The sequence below is a fragment of the Pleurodeles waltl genome, chromosome 7 (assembly GCF_031143425.1).
Source record: "Pleurodeles waltl isolate 20211129_DDA chromosome 7, aPleWal1.hap1.20221129, whole genome shotgun sequence".
Taxonomy (NCBI): Eukaryota; Metazoa; Chordata; class Amphibia; order Caudata; family Salamandridae; genus Pleurodeles; species Pleurodeles waltl.
The window spans coordinates 616598117-616612845 of record NC_090446.1 but is presented as its reverse complement, the minus strand read 5'-3'; the positions used below and the strand labels follow the sequence as shown (position 1 = coordinate 616612845).

At 45.5% G+C, this 14729-nt stretch overlaps 1 protein-coding gene across 1 annotated transcript in view; it reads left to right on the top strand.

Annotated features, from left to right (window-relative positions):
- Window positions 1–14729, top strand: part of CPLX2 (complexin 2) — a 597501-nt gene that overhangs the window by 306052 nt on the left and 276720 nt on the right. Inside the window, exon 2 of the mRNA XM_069244589.1 lies at window positions 12521–12580. The gene's annotated coding sequence lies outside the window, so the exon portion shown is untranslated. The remainder of the gene's footprint in view (window positions 1–12520; window positions 12581–14729) is intronic.

Genomic DNA, 14729 nt, shown 5'->3' with positions numbered 1-14729 from the left:
TGTGTGTGTGTATTAAATATATATATGCAGATAAATAGATATATATAGACAGATAGATAGCTAGATGTGTCTTTATATATATAGATATATATATATATACATATATATATATATAACTATATGGATATATATGGATACATAATTATGTGTATAAATATATATATATATATATATATATATACATATATATATATATATATATATATATATATTTATATGTATGTATAAATATATATAGTTAAATAGTGCACATGTAAATGCAAAAATTCTGCACTGTGTACTGCTAACCCAAGCACCAACTGAAGGATCAAATACCTCTTGGCAGGTTATCATAACAAAACACACAATTAATACAATTTCATCTGAGCTCAACTGAGCCACAATCATAGACCTCCAAGATAAGAGAGTTACAGCCATCGCGGCAGCCTCATGCCTTGCTTGTGGTTTGCCAGGGTGATCTAGATAGCAAGGTTTAAACTGTGATGAACCATGAAGATAAACAAAACATCTGTGGCTGTTAGCCACCTTTGAGAGACATTGATATTTGGCATATGGAAGTCTTAATGATGTTGGGATAGAGAATTGGACTTTCAGGAGATTGATCTGTGGGCGCTCTCTTGTGTCTGGGCAAACCTGTATCTCTCTGGTGACCTCTAACATGTGGGAAACACATGTCATAGGTTGCTTTCATTCTTTTCGGGTTGATTTGAATGGTTTTTTGTCAGTCCAAATCTTCAATACTGTGCCTGGAGTGGTAAAAGGCTTTTGTGAATTTTCAGCTCAATGTGGACGGCACAGTGCTAATCCTATGCTGAAAGACTTTGCTATACAAAAGCCAAAATGCCTTGTCCCTTCCTAGCTCAGTATGGATGGCACTGTGGTAATCCTATGCTTAACACTTTACTAGAAAAACAGACATTTGAGAAGAGCAAATTCAGATTGTCCCTGATGTTGTAGGATGTTCCATACAAAGGAGTTGCTCTCAGCCTAAACTTCAAAACTATCAAGAGTTCTTTGCTTTGTTTTGCATAATGTATTTGCCTGAAAGGGCATTGTCTTGAATTATACAGGGTGCTCCCCTGTGTCTGACCAAAGCTGTACCTCTCTAATAAGCTCTTACTAGAGTAAAACACATCTTTCAGGGGTTGCTTTTTTTCATTCCAGGTTGACTTGGATGGTGCTTTACCAATCCATAGCTGTAATACTGTGCCTGGTCTTTTGTCATTTTTTAGCTCAGACTGGACGGCACAGTGCTAATCCTATGTTTAAATACTTTGCTGTAGAAATCTCAAAAGACTTTGGGGCTGATTTAGATCTCGGTGGAGGAGTTACTCCGATTCCATGGTAACGGATATCCCATATGCCAACATCTAAATAACATTGTTTTCTACGGTATTTAGATTTTGGTGGATGGCATTATCTGTCACTGTTGTGATGAGTAACCCCTTCTCTGAGATGTAAATCAGGCCTTGTGTCGCTTTCTAGCTCGGTGTGGATGGCCCAGTGCTAATCCTATGCTTAAATACCTTGCTGCAAAAATGGCAAAAGACTTTGCCCCTTCCTATGCTTAACCTTAAAACTCTGCTAGAAAAACAAACATTTGAAGTGAGCAAATTGAGAGTTTTGCTGGTGTTGTAGGGTTCTTCAAATAAAAGAGCTTCTCTTTGACTTAACTTGGGAACTACCCAGAGTTCCTTGCTTTAATGTTTTGCATACTTTATTCAACACGCTAAGCCTGAAAGGGTATTGTCTTGATATATATAATGTGTGCACAGAAATGGAAAAATGTGCCATGTACTGCTAAATCAAACACTAACCAAAGCATCAGATACATCCTAAAATGTTATCATAACAAAACACACATTACATTTTCATCTGATCTCAAATGAGACACAATCATAGTTCTCCAAGACAAGAGAATTACAACCATCACAGCAGCCTCATGCCTTTTTAGTGGCTCACCAGGATGATCCAGATAGCAACCTTTAACCATGAAAAACCTTAAAGATAAACAAAATATCTGTTGTTGTTAGACATCTTTGAGAGATATTGATCTTTGGCATAATGTAGCCTTATTGGTGTGGAGATTCAGAAAGGGTTTGTTGGGAGATGTTCTGTGGGCCCTCGAGCGAGCAGGAAAACTGGACCATCCTCTCTATTTTGAAGTAAAAGATCATTTTAATTGGATGTGAGGCACAACTGCACCTGCTGGACTAAGCATAGCTATTCCACTCTTTGGTAGTATCTGTTGGGAGCTATGAAAGGGTCCATGGTGGTCTGGGTGAGTTCCTTTGGGAATTGGTTTAGAGTCGTATGGGATCTATGAGTACTTGATTGGGGGTCTACAGTAGGTCTTTGTGAGCATCTTTAGGGGCCTGCTGATGACTAAGTGAAGTCTGTTTCTCCTGTATGAAGTTACGTGAGGGTTATGCAGTGATTTCTTTGGCACTGGTGTGAAGCTTCTCTGAGGCCTTTTAAGGGGTATGACTATGCCAGATTCGGGCGAGGGTCATGTAATGGCCTGTGAACAGTTTTGTGAACATCTGGTAATGGTATCAGATGGTAAGTGTTATCAGATATTTGGTCAGGATGCCTTTTCTCCAGCACTCATTTTCCTTTGAAGCGTCAATTAATTCTCCTGTTATCTATGGTCAATTCCGTTGTCCCTTTGGGCTATGTGGTTCTTCCCAAAAGGCCAAAGAAAACAAAGAGGTTGGTCTGTTGTTGGCTTCTGAATGGCCTTAGATCAATAGAAGAGCCACGGAAGCACAAAAAAAACAGACATTGACTGCCGAACACATCATGGCAAAGCCAGCACAGGCAACAGTAGCCACAGCTGAAAACAAGCATGAAGGTCCAGCGCAGACACGAAGGGAAGCAGTGTCTCACAGGGCATCAGCAACTGTAACTCAACGTTGGCACCTCTTATGATTTATAGGGCACCCTATACACCACCATAACTCTATTACTGTGAGGTGACTAACAGATGACAGGTAATTATTGTTATACAGTCCCGAAGGCCACTCAAAGCCGAACCCCTCTCTAAAACTCCAGGTGTGTGGGCAATAGTGTGACAACGATGCCAGGGGCCCTGGTTCAAGCAATGAGAATGTGCCCTTTACTGCTGGAGGGGCAGTAAAATACAGGAATTATTAGGGTTCAGTGGATCCAACAGGTCTCTGGGCTCCTGTGCCACTGATCTGGCTTCATCCAGTAGCTATGCCCATGTATGTGGGGATATTGTGAATGTCGACTCAAAGATGTCTGGTGGAACAGGTCTTTTGAGGGACACAATGGAGGTTGTATAAATGAAAGAAGCTTGTTTATTTTTGCCTTCACAGGGCCATACCTCCTCTTTCAGATTCATTTATTGCCCAGTTTTCCAAGAAACTTTCCAAGATCATTGAAAAGCTTTTGGGCAACTCACCCCTTTGCAAAGACCCACAGAATCTGCCCTCCTAATAGGCCACATTACACACACTTTCTGATCCAGGCACTTCATATTGGAGAGAAACTGCCCGGCATCAATAGAAAAAAAACTCCTTAAAAGATGCAGTTCTTTTCCTGTTTCACTTGTGTTTGAAATACGTATTAGATCCACCTGGACCAGCTCCTAATATTCATGCAAAAAAAAATTCAGCCAGAGTGGCTAACCCCAAATCTTGGAACATTGTAGACTGCTTGATTATAAGTGAGATTCAGCCCAACTGTCACTAAGAATATATTCTAAAGATCTATGGGCATATGTACAAGCCCCATGCGCCATTCTTTTTTGATGTTTCAGCCGTGCAGAGTGCAGACAGATATATACGAGGCCACACAAGGACACTTTGATGGCCTCGTAGATATGGTGTAAGGCAACACAGCGCAAGTCGCTGCATTGCCTTACACTGCGTTATGTTGGTGTTACATGAGCGTTGTGGTGGGTTTTCCGCACAGCTTTTTACACATTTCCAGATTTACAAACATGTGTAAACCTAGGATGGTGTGGCTTGGAGCCCATGGAGTGAGCTGCGAAAGCGAGGAGCTCTGGCCTTGGACCCCCATCCGCATCAATCCTGCTGACACAGCCCCGGACTCTGGGTGACCTTAGCCCCCCCAAGGTCCAGGAGGGGCTAGCCACCTAGAACAATGATGCGAGAGAGCGGCGGCGTGGCCCAGAGACAGCCCACAATGACAAAGTAAACAGAGCCACTCGCTCGCAAAATGACAGTCGCGACCGGAGGGGCCGCGTGAGGAGCACGCATAGCCCCTGGGGGCCACTGAGTCCAGCTGACGAGAGAGGGACCCCAGCAAGGTACATGGACAGAATCCGCAGGGGTGACCCCGCAGCCAAGCGGATGCACCAGGCAAGGAGGATTTTGCTGTTGGCCCTGCCTCCTTTCGGCTGCGGTAAGGGCCCTTGACTGGGAATGAAGAGGGGATCCCAAAGATTGGGACTGCCAGGCCTGAGACCCCTGCCTCTAAGAGACAATGGTGGGGAGTGAGGCGTGTGGCACGCCACCCCGATAAACGGAGATAGATCACGGCCTGACTGCGCAAGGAAGGCAACGGGCTGCGGCGAAGGCATTGGTGACCCTCCCCACCTGCGTCCGAGAGAGGAGAGAGCAGAGAACGGCGCGATTTGAGGGAACCCTCCCTTGCTGACAGGGGCTGCCGCAAAGGCATTGCGGGAACTACTGGCTGGACTTGGGGGGAGGCGGACGGAGCTTGTCTGATGGACTCAGGCACATGATAAACCAGCGCTGCGGTGGAACATCAGAGATTCGCCAAGCAATGGGCAAAACCAACAGGAAAAAGGACATGGCTGGAGACACCAACTTGTAACATGGCTGTCCTACCTCTTCACATACAAACGCTGTGTAGACAGCGCCTCTTGACAGCCTGGTGGGGTTGCCCCTCTTTGGGAGACATACTTCAGGCCATCAAGACTTCCAGGGAAATTCTGGAGTGTAAAATAGATACACTAGCGACGGTCTTGGGTTTACTGCGAGAGGACCAAAGACGCCTGGCAGAAAGAGTTGCAAAGATGGAACAAAATATGGAGGAGCTCAAACCGGATATATCAGCGCTGGGAGACCGTGTGTCCACCCTGGGGAAGCAAGTAGGAACCCTAATGGCCCCCGCAGAGGTTGCCGAAAACAGATCAAGAAGAAACAATATCCGCATAGTGGGGCTACCTGAGAAAGTTGAACTAAAAGACTTTACAGTGTACCTAGAGAACTGGTTAAGCACTGAGGTTGCACCGGAGGGCCTGTCATGATTCTTTGCTTTCGGGAGAGCATATAGAGTGCCTGCAAGATCTCCTCCCCCTGGGTCCCCGCCACGGCCGGTGGTGGCCCATCTACTGCACTATAAGGACTGAAACCACATCCTTGCTCAAGCTAGAAAAGGTGAGGAACTGAGAGTGGAAAACAACACAGTTCTAATTTTCCCTGACTTCTCCCGTGAGGTGCAAAAAAAAAGGGCTACTTTCCTAGAGATCAAGAAGCAGTTGCGAACATTAAACCTCCTGTATGCCACGCTTTTTCCTGCTACACTCAGGGTGGCAGAGGGCCGAGGGGCGAAATGCTTTCGTACACCACAAGAAGCAAGAGAATGGTTAGATGAGCATCAAGGTTGCACAGGCACGAGAGCACCTCGCAGAACCAGACCTAGGAGCAGGCAACAGCGATCTAGAGGACCCCAGCACAGAGGGGTAGCACACACCTTAAAGGAAGCCCAAGAGGAGACAGGGTGCCACTGCTGCCGTGGCATTGCTAAGCAGGGGAGAAGCTAGCCACCAGTCTGAGGTGACAACGAGAGAAGCACGAGGATCAGACTCCAAAATGGAATCTGAGAGCTCAGTGGAAATGAGTGTGGAACTGCCAGTGGTGACACCTGGAACATCTGATGATATAATCTGATACCATGGCCAGGAACTGATGCTGTTATGTAGGGTCCTGCCGTGATGAATCTGGTACGAGGGAGTGCCCAGCGCTGTGAGCTCCGCACGGCTGGAGAACTAATCTCACCAACTCCTTAAGTACTGATATCAGTTTAAAATAGTTTGGGGGGCTGTTCAGACATCTGTCCTGGGGAAGGGGAGTTGGGGAGTTTGTTGTTTGCAGTTATAAGAAAACCCGCCCGCTGCCTCACCCGACAAGTATTTCTGAAGGTAAACAATGAAACTATGCGCCTAATGCATGACAAGTGGATGAGACAAAACTGCACTATTGATTTCTCATGGGTGATTTACAAAATTGTAAGGTGGTCTCCTGGAATATCAGAAGCGTGAATAGTATGGCTAAACGATATAAGGTATACTCCTACCTGCATAAGAGAGGGGCCCATATAGTAATGCTGCAAGAGACACACTTGGCGGCAGCGGGGGGAGCGATGCTGCAGAGAAGGTTGAGGGGTCAAGTGTATTACACAACCTACTCTGCGTATGCACGGGGCACTCTAATATGGATAAGAGCGGGAGTACCATTCCAAATGACCAGCACACTTATAGATCCTAATGGGTGCTTTGTAGTGGTCACTGGCTGGCTGGGGGGACAAGACATTGCGCTAACAAATGTATACGCGCCGAACACAGACCAGAGCACATTTTTGGATCATCTCTCAAGTGCCCTGGCCCCTCAACTGCTTCATGCTGTACTTATTGCGGGGGACTTTAATTGTGTGGCCAATCCTGAACTAGATAGGTCCCACCATCCGTTGAGGGACTCACCAGTGAACGCTCTAGCTAAAATATTCCAGGAGTGGCAGGCCGAATGGCAATCACTTGGCTCCTGGAGACCCCTTAACCCGAGCACCAGGGATTACGCCTTCTTTTCTGTGGTACATGACTTACATGTGTGACTGGACACCTTTCTATGCATGCCCGAGGTACATACTCAGGTCAGAGATGTAGAGTACTTGGGAAGAACAATTTCTGATCACAACCCTTTTCTTCTCTATTTATCCTGGGAAAAAACAAACACATGCATACCTACCTGGCACCTAAAACCCGAATCCCTAGAAGACCCTGCCTTTCAAGATCAAATAAGGGGACATACCAAACACTATTTTGAGAAGAACGAGGCTACGGCCCCTTCTCCCCGGATACTGTGGGATGCATTCAGTGTGGTAGTTCGAGGACGATGCATCGCTGCATCGCTGAACTAGGAGGACACTTATATGAGAAATAGAAATAGCTGGGAAGGAGCTCTGAACATTAGAAAAACGAAGTCCGGAAAGCCGCGATCTGCGGGGGGAGGTGCACGAGGCTAGAGGGAGAGTAGCAGAGCACATTGAGAGTCTCCAATGTTTTGATTATAAAAACTACATGATGAGGGCACATGTGGAGAGGCATAAAGTGGTTGCTCTGCTGGCATGGTTGGCCAACCCTGCGAAACAAGGAACCCCCATAATAGAGATCTTGACCCTTGCGGGGGTAGACTATATCCGCAGGATGAAATTAACCGCCATTTCCTCGAATACTATACGGCACACTATACCAGTGCCCCACATGGAGAGGGGGAAGCTATACGGACATTCCTCAGGCATCTTCTGCACCAGTGCCTTGATGCGGAGGAGAGGACCACACTGGGAGACGAAATAGAGGTCTCGGAAATTAGAGAAGCCATTAAAGGCCTGTTAAGGGGAAAAACCCCAGGCACAGATGGTTTGCCAATAGAATTCTACGCCACGTATATACAAGAACCGGCCCCTAAAATGACACAATTATTTAGTAATGTACGTGAGGCAGAATGCCTCCCAGATTCCACAAAGGAAGCCTTGATAATTCTCTACTTAAACCCGGCAAGTGTCCTAACGATAGCAAAGCTTATAGGCCCCTGTCCATGCTGAATTCAGACTAAAAGATCCTAAGTTGAATACTAGCAACAAGGTTGCTCCCATATATGACCCGTGTGGTCCATACTGACCAACCTGGGTTTATCCCCACCCGGAATACAGCCCAGAATATGCGACAAGCTATCCGTATCATAGACACATTGCACTCTACATGTAGGTAAGGCGACTATACTAGCATTAGATAGAGAAAATGCATTTGATAGTTTAGACTGGGATTATTTATCCACAGTCCTTGAACACATGGGACTGGGCGAGGGCTTTATCAAATGGACAAAACTATTATACACAGACCCTAAAGCACGGGTCAGACCCAGTGTTACAACCTCAAAGCAATATTCGGTAGAAAGGGGCACCAGGCAGGGTTGTCCACTTTCACCATGCATTGGCAATGGAACCCTTAGCTACCCAAGCACGAACTGCCACTTGGTTCTGGGGGCTAGAGCACAGTAACAGGCATTACAAGATAGCACTGTACGCGGACGATCTACTCTTGTTTTTACAAGACACTGGGCCGGAACTAAAGGGAGCCCAAGCACTCTTGGCACAGTTTGGCCATCTGGCAGGACTGCAGGTAAATTGGCAGAAATCGTTCCTGTTCCCGCTAGCGGCAGACCGGGACCCACCCGAAGGGCTGAGAAATGTGTCCTGGGAGCCCTGATGCATGACCTACCTGGGAGTCAAAGTGTACCATACCAGGGCGGATATCCTGGAAGGTAATATAGGGAGTGCAATTAGGGCATTGAAATCTAATATGAACTTCTGGAGGTCGCTTCCATTATCTGTGGCAGGAAGAATAGCACTAATTAAGATGTTGGCGCTGCCGAGGCTCTTATACTATTTTGCTGTCTTACCGGCCTGGGTCCCTGTCGCACTTTTCAGGGAACTGGATTCCTTAATTACTGCGTTTATACGGGGAGATGGGAGATGCAGAGTGGCACTAGCCACCCTGAAGAGATTGTGGGAGGAGGGGGGCCTAGCGGTCCTGGACTTTGAATCCTACTACATGGCGGCCCAGATGCAGTGGTTGACCCGATGGGCGGCAGAGAGCAGGGCCCGAGTAGATGGCGGGGCCACCTCGACTCCTCATGTTTCTGTGCTGGCGGGTGATGCCTCCATAAGACAGGCACGACCATGCTTTACACACCTGAGATACCAATGATGTGGCTTCAATGGCTACCTAGTGCAGGCGAGTGGAGGAGATTGACGACCTGGTAGGAAGCAGGGGCTGTGCAGATGGGGGATCTATACTGAGAGGGCAACCTGATGCCATTTGAAGACTTCTGGCAGGAACATGACCTACCTCAGGGTCATTTCCTACTGCATCAAGCACTTCTCTGCATCATTGGCACCCACTGGCAAATGGGAAGCATCAAGCCCAGACCTCATGGGCCCAGCACCTACCTAATGACCTCAGATGGCACACATAGAGCGATAACTAACTTATAAAGCACGATCCACACAGAAGCAATGCGCCCCCTAGACGACCTACAACATAAATAGGAGATGGACCTGGGGATCCCAGTACCGGAGGGGGCCTGGGAACAGATACTAGAGAGGGTGCCAAAGGTCTCCAGAAACGCTAGGTTTCAACTTATACATTTTTATGTAATACTTAGAGCCTATCTCACCCCGAAAAGGCTTCCGGATCACCTTTGAGTAATAGACGCACAATGTCCCCACTGTGAAGAACAGGCGGCGGACTTTATCCACATGATGTGGTCCTGTCCATACTTAGCCACCTACTGGAGAGTGGTGACGCCATATGTGGCGGAAATTAAGAAGCGTAAAACTGTGTGTACCCCAGCCCATTGTTTGTTCCATTGGTTCCCCCACACTCTCAAGAATAAGGGAACTAGTAAATTCCAAGACCTCGCATATACTCTGGCCAAAGGAGAGCTAACAAAGAACTGGAAAAGTCTGATAGGTCCCAACCTTCAATGCTGGAAGAAGGAATAAGACACTGGGCAGAGTACGAAAGTCTAGTGCTGAAAAGGGAACACAGACAGAGAAGGGGACCCCCAGAGATAACAAATGCTTGGGAACAAATTGTCGCAACATTACAGGAGGAGACTAGGACACCCCATACAGAAGGAAATGGGACCACGTCATCACCTACAACATGAGACAACACCACATCCACAACGTGGAAAACAGGCAGAGTGTAGGGCAGCATACATATGTGAGCTACAAACTCAAGCACTCTGAGAGAAACCATGACACAACACATGCCTAGGCGCATCAAGAACTGACTGAACAATGTTTGGGGCGGAGGGGCGGCGGGAAAACGGGGAGCAATTGGGAGTTAAATGCCATTGATCCATACTTTATCCCAGTTCACTGACAAGAGAGACATACATGTAAACCTTACCCTCCCGCGAACACATATCGGGAATCGGCCTAATCAGAAGAGAACAATATCTGAAAGTTTCCATGATAAGGAACAATTTACCAATTACCTGGCTGAGAATGTGGGGGAGGAAGATATATGCCTCTTCTTAAATGACCTAAATGTTTTTGCAATATGTAACAATAGCAAATATTGAGAAGTATTTAACACTGCTATGTCTTGTGACAAAACTTATATGAGGACATTGTGCCACTTTTAGAAATTGAATGTCTTCGAACAAAATACCAATTAAATCTGTTTAAAACAAAATGTGTAAACCTGGGAATGCGTCAAAATTCTAGGTCTCCACAGGGAAGGCGTAACAAGGAGAAATACTTTTATTTCTCCTCATTATTTCCTCTTTGTATGTGTGCTGCATTCTGCAGCACACATAAAAAGAGGAAAAAAGCCTCCATGGAATGTTTTTGTGCAGGAAGGTATCCCTTCCTGCACAAAAGCAATCCTCCCAAGGCAAGGGTGCCTGCATTGGCGCTAGACACCAAAGTGCGCACCTGCTCTGGCTGCAAGGACAGGAATGCACTGTATCTTGTAAATATGGTGTATTCCTGCACCTTTCAAATTTGTGTAGATCAGCAAAGCAAAAAGACTTGCAGCCCTGACCTAAGGCAAATTTTTGTAAATATTAATGTTTTTTTTTTAACTGAATTTCCCAAGTATTTGCAGGGCTTTGCAGAGGGTTTTTTCCTCATAAGTGATTTTGCAGTTTTTTTCTCGCAATTTAAAATGTGTAACCTTTGTGAATTTTGCTAAGCTTTCACAGCTTTGAAAAAAATCACTGAAATTGTGGAGGAAATAACTTTGCAATTGTGTGCATCACTTCCTTTAGATTAAGAGTTACGACTGTATCATAATATAACTCCTGGAACACACAGAACAAAGAGAAATAAGGGCCAGATGTAGGAAGATTCCAAATTGCGAGTTGCAATTTGCGAGTCCCAGCGACTCGCAAATTGCAACTCGCAATTTGGAATGCAGAAAGGTGTCTCAGACACCTTCTGCGAGTCGCTATGGGGTCGCAAAGACCCACCTCATTAATATTAATGAGGTGGGTCGCAATTTGCGACCCCATAGCGATTCAGGGCACTCACGGGGATGGTGGCCTGCTGGAGACAGCAGACCACCATGTCCGTGACTGCTTTTCAATAAAGCAGTCTGTTTTTTTCAAAGTGTAGTTCGTTTTCCTTAAAGGAAAACGAGCTGCACTTTGAAAAAAAAAAACGAAACCTTTAGTTTCGGTATTTTTCAGGGCAGGTAGTGGTCCCTTGGACCACTGCCTGCTCTAAAAAATTATTTTTTTATACAGACACAAAGGGGAAGGGGTCCCATGGGGACCCCTTCCCGTTTGCGCCTGGGTTACCATCCACTTCAAGTGGATGGTAACTGCGCTTTCATTGCGAGTCGCAAATAGGAAGGGAACACCCCTTCCTATTTGCGAGTCGGAAATGCATTTTGCGAGTCGGTTCCGACTCGCAAAATGCATTTCTACATAGCAAAGTGGCTTTAGCGACTCGCAAACGGCGATTTTCACCGTTTGCGACTCGCTAAACCCTTGCTACATCTGGCCCTAAGTGTGTAAGAATGTATGATGAGAAGACAATTTACCTAGACCCCTAATGCATGTTGTCGGAAACATACACTTTCTAGCTATGATTTTATTTATTCTAATAACACGTTCTTGAACCCTTTGAAACCTATTTCTTGACATTTCTCTTGTCTTTCATGGCCCGAGGGCTACGGACACAGAGTCGGACAAAAAATGTGATTAGAAAGACTATGTGAGGGTGTGTTGGGGTATGTGAGAGTCTGTCAATGCAGATGTGCATTGCAATCTGCTTGAGACTGTGGAAGGATCTACATGAGGGTATTATAGGGCCATGTTGCAGAGATGAATGTCTTTTGAGAACCATGTATGCGTATTGTCACACTATTTTATTCACAAAGGTGTATAATATTTGTTTTTCTCAAATCGTAGATCTAGCATCACAGATCATCAAAGCAATGAGCAATGCGTAATGGGGCAAAACGTGCATTCACTCTGTGTATGACTGGAAGCATGGTTCAGATATTGCGTACTGAAGCACCTAGTAGGCCATGATCAAGGCCTAGGTGGGAGCACAAAGTTGTGCAGTACAATAGCTATCCATTTAAGAACAAAGCCTTGAGCATATTTCTGAATTATAGAAGGGATGCAGGAAGTTTTATTTGTGCAAAACTTTATTCCGTTGTTTTAGTTTATTAAGAATGTTTACCTTTGTGTGTTTTTTCTTGCAGTTTTTTTGTTCCTGTCTTACGAGTGGCTGGCTCCTCGTGGCTCAATTGCTAAAGGAGATGGTGAGTTTTCTGGCAGGCATGATGGAATTTTATTTATTTATGGCTCCATTTTTATGATGAAGAAGGATTTGAAGATAAATTTGAATTTTAAATTAGCTCGTATTATACTGAAGTGATGCAACTGAACTTTCTTTGCCCCTCGAGGAGTTTTCGAGGCAGGATTGAGGATGGACTTGATGGGGTTAAAGATGAGCTCTGTGGGTTTTTGGAATACAGTGGTGCCACAAATCACACGGGTCAGTACCAGACTTTGGGTGGTAGCATGGGAAATCGAACATGGAAGAAAATACTTTGTCTTTTTACATGGGATAGCTGGGACTAGTTTCCCTGTGATTTCTATGCAATGTCTCTGGAATGATATGTACCTATTAGAATAGGAGGTTCCACACACTTGAGGTGGGTCTTGGTGAGAAAATGGATCTCTATCAGGACCAGCTGTTGGGATTAATGTGGTGAACTCTTAGTATTTAAGCCTACTTGGAGTAAAGGTGGAGGATTTTGCAGGTATGTGAAGGTCTATTGGATGTGATGGTCCACTAGAAGTTTTTTGTGATGGTGCGCTGAGACATATTTGGGGGTCCACTAGTGCAGCTGAGAATTTAAAAGGAAAACGTTTCTGCTCGGCCTTCTTTGAGAAGAACACCCTTGTTTCTTAAAGATATATGTCCTTAGCACAACTATAGCCCTCACATCCTTCATAGGGGTTTGCGGTGAGAGCATGCTTGAGATTACTAACCCATATGAGGCACAACAGCTCTGAACACTGCCTCCGCATTTGCCTTTCTCTCGCACTCTGCTACCTGGTTTGCAGGAATTTTGACAAAAACACTGGTCTAGCAATTGAAGGTAACCAGCAGCTACCAATGCACCTGGACTACGGCTTAACATCCAATGGTTAGGGTTAGGGCAGGGAGTTCAAATATCACTATTTAATGTTGGTATCCTATATCCGTGCTTTGAGGGAGTTCTACCTGCTTAAACCATTCATGGGAGGTGCTTTTCTTTATTTCGGAATGGATAGAGGCCTGCACTGAAAACGACCCCCTGAAGAACAAATCTGCATCTTTAGACCTTTTGAAAGTCATTGATGCACTGTAACCAGAAAGCTAGCCGGCCAAAGGAATCAGAGCAGCTGCACTGACCACTTTATAATGCAAGATGCCTATTTCACACCAGTAGCCAATATATGACTGGGAGAAACTCAGCAGTGTGGGAACGGCACATTAGGTCATAGATGAATGGTGAATACAGTTTTGCTACTTATCCTCAAGGATCCACAGTTGCCAATTAATATGATCACAGACAAACCATGCTTATACACACTTCATCCATGGACACCCATGTGTGACCCTGGTGATCCCTGTTTTTTACCACGGCTATTAGGATTTAGTAATGAATTACTCTGGTTAATGCAATCAGCAAACATGAAATTCGGCAACAAAAGTTTTTCTCTCACAGGAAGTATGGCCTTTGCAAATCATCTTAATGCTTAAATAAGAAGCTGGCAGGCTTCAGAAAAGAAGAATAGAGTAAGTGGATGACTCAAGCATGCTGCCCAAGCTCCATGCTGCTTGTGTAGGCGCAGTGAAGTATCCGTGAAATGATCCCAGTGCTACAGACTGAGGATATAAAAGGGCAGAGAAAGATGTAGCTTGGGCATTGTGCTGGGGCTTCACAACATTTCATACCAGAAGAGTTGTAGGGTGCACATGGTCCAGCATCTCACAGCTGGGCTGGAACCATTGCAGCCCGGTCGCCAACACATCCTAACATTGTTAACGTGTAACACTTTTTCAGCTCCGCAACACAATATGTCAGTCTCTGTACCTTGACTCTGGTGACTTAATAACAGTATGAGAGTTCCACTTGCCTGATACCTGAGATAGGTACCAACATAGTGCGTGAAGCTACTTATCTGACGAAACACCTGTGCAGACTCTGAACTTTTCTAAATGTTCTGTAACTTCCACACCCCTTGTGTATATGTCAGTTCCTCAAACTGTCACGTGTACCAGCAATCATGTCATGTACCTTTGCTTTCTAGTGGCATCGTAGGGTGAGTCCTACACCACCTAACCCCTTAGCTGCCTACATGTGACTGAGGAGCGAGGGGGATTGACAAGGATCTGGATCTACAGTTCTTGCTGCT